This window comes from Neofelis nebulosa, chromosome 12, assembly GCF_028018385.1.
Source record: "Neofelis nebulosa isolate mNeoNeb1 chromosome 12, mNeoNeb1.pri, whole genome shotgun sequence".
NCBI classification, from domain to species: domain Eukaryota; kingdom Metazoa; phylum Chordata; class Mammalia; order Carnivora; family Felidae; genus Neofelis; species Neofelis nebulosa.
The window spans coordinates 2836369-2839081 of NC_080793.1; the positions used below are offsets into that span (position 1 = coordinate 2836369).

The window sequence follows — 2713 nt, forward strand, 5'->3', positions numbered from 1 at the left end:
GAGGAAGGGACAGGATTGGGGGGCAACAGAGTCACGGGTGGGGGGACACGAAGCCAGGCGCAGACTCGGGTCTCCGGACCCTCAACCCAGTGCTCCTGGTGCAGCCCCGCCCTGGCTCGGGTCACTTCCCCCAGGGAGCGGCCCAGGACCTGAGCCCGGAGCCCCGCTGCCTAGAGCCCACGGAGTGCTGCCAGCTGGCTCACGCACATGTACTCTTTTCTTCGAATCGCTTCTCGGCCTTTTGGCTAAGATCAAGTGTAGTATGTACTCTTTTCTTCGGCCGTTCGCGAACCCCCAGAGCCTGCCGGGGGCGCCAGGCCGTGTGCCGCGTCCTTCAGATGCCGTACCCGGTGACGCGGGCGTCCGCGCCCCGCGTTGTACACGAGGAGCTCAGAGAGGGGGCCGGGCTTGCTCAAGGTCACCGCCAGAGAGCGGCGGGGTGGGGGCCTGAGCTCTGGCGGGCCTCAGCCCAGAGCCTCCAAACCCGCTTTCCTAAACCTCCACCCCTCCGTGTCTGGCCCCAACCAGCATGTCTTCTGCCACTGCCCGCAGTGACCTCGGGGGTCCTCCGGAGGGCACAGCCCCCCCCCCACCCCCCCGTGGCACGGTCCCCAACAGGAGGTCCAGGAGCCACGCGCCGGGCTGCTGGGGGGCTCACCGTGAGGCGGGCTCTAGCTGCTGGATCCCGCCTGCGCCCTATCTCCTCCCGGGCAGGTGGGCCCGGCGGGGGCACAGAGGCCCGGTGTAGCCCCAGCCCCTGTTTCATGCAGGGGGAAGCCAGGCCCGGAGAGGGGAGGCACGCCGCCCCAAGTCACACGGCAGCTGAGCGGAGCGGGGCCTGGAGGCCAGTAATCACAGGCTGGTGATCACGCGGGGATGGGTGAGAGCCCACGACTCACTGCTTGTGACTTCAAGTGGCATCGAGCCAGTGAGTCAGGCCCGCCGAGGGCTCGGGCGCGTGGGCAGGAGGATGGGCGGCGGGCGGGCAGGGGCAGGAGGCAGGCGCTTGAGTCGGTGTGGCTAATTTGGTACAAGAACTCGGATGCCAGTGGCAGTTTCTGCATCTTGGAGAAACAGGACGGTACGAGGCCTGTTCCAGACGCAGCAAGAATGGGGGGGTGTTGCTTAAGAGGCCTGGCGAGTGGGGGGGCTCAGGCCCCGCCAGCCTCTTCCTCAGCCAGGGCGCTGGGGCAGGGCACCTACCGCTGGTGGAAAAGGGAGCTTTTCCTTCGCAGGCCAGGGCGAAGGCAGAGCCGAGGTCTGCGCCTGCCAGTGGCTCTGGGAGCCACCCTGGGCCACCTGAGCACGCCCAGGTGGGTCCCACAAGCTCCCCGCCTCAGTCTTCCCCTCCTGTGTGGGGACTGACAGGAGATCCAGGGAGAGCGTAGTGTGACGGGCCTGGCAGGGACCCCGCGGGACATGGGAAGCACCCCTTTGCCCGGCCTGGGATGAGCCGGCTCCCTAGTTGGGTGTCTCCGGGTGGGCACAGCCCCTCGGTAGCATGGTCCCCAGTGCCTGTGCCCGGGTCACAGCTGGCTGTGGGGCGAGGCTCCCGGTTCAGGACTTGGCATTTCTCCTCAAAAATATCCGTGTCCTTGGTTCAGAAACACAAACACCCACCTAGCCTTTAGGCTGGAAGGAAGGAACTAGGGGGCCTGTGGGCAGGGCCGTAGGGCGCTCTCCCCCCCAGCCCCTGTCCTGGCTCCCTGCTTCATTCCTTCCTGTGACAACACTCTGGGGTAGGGGGGCCTCCGTGCATCACACAGGCAAGCCCCCTGCCCTGCGGCTTCTGCGGACACAGGACCCCACTGGCCCAGTGACCATGGAGAACAAGGAGAGGAGCCATAAAACCCCCCATTGAGAGGACTATTGTGGGCTTGGGGGACAATGACCGGACAGCGCTGGCCCGCGGCCCCTGGCGCACAGCGAGGACTTCTCGACGGCTGTTCTCACGTGTGGACACAGGACACACGGGTGAAGGTCCCTCCTCCCGGAGAATGGGGTGAGTGACCTTCGGGTGTGAACCGCTCCCGAGTGTCAGGAAGGCTGGGGCCTGGATGCTGGGCTGCCTGGGACGGCCAGCGAGCCCCGGCTCTCTCTCTTCTTTGAACAGCTCCTTTGGGATGGGCCTGGGGCCCTGCGCTGTCTCCCCTGGTGGACCTCCGCGTAGTCCCAGAGTCCCTCGGCGCTCCTCCACACAGGGGGTCCCCAACCCCTGACTGCCCCAGCTGCCCAGCGCCGTGCGGCTAGTGTGGAGGACAGGTTACAGCAGGGGCGATGACCAAATATCGCGAGCTGACTGAAAATTAAAACATGGCGTATCGACTTTGTGTGATGCAGCTAAGACAACATTTGAGGGGAATATTATAGCTTAAATTGATTTGTGGGCAATTTACATATAGGAAATTTGCAAAGGAAAACTCATCGTTGAAGGCTCACACCGAAAGAGAAAATTGCAACACCAAAAAAAATGTGGACAGTCTGGTTAAAAAGTGGGCATTGACATTTCTCCCAGGAAGACGTCCAGACACTCAGCGTCACTGATCATCGGGGAAAGGCACATCCAAACAACCTCGCACCTGTCAGAATGGCTAAAACAAAAGGACGAGAGATAACAGGCGTTGGCGAGGGTGTGGAGAGAGGGGAACCCTCACGCACGGTTGGTGGGAATGCAGACCGGTGTAGCCGCTGTGTGGGAAACAGTATGTCATGG

At 63.4% G+C, this 2713-nt stretch overlaps 1 pseudogene; it reads left to right on the forward strand.

Moving 5' to 3' along the window:
- Positions 1-225: 225 nt before the first annotated feature.
- On the forward strand, positions 226-366 carry LOC131492298 (U2 spliceosomal RNA; annotated as a pseudogene).
- Positions 367-2713: the final 2347 nt, after the last annotated feature.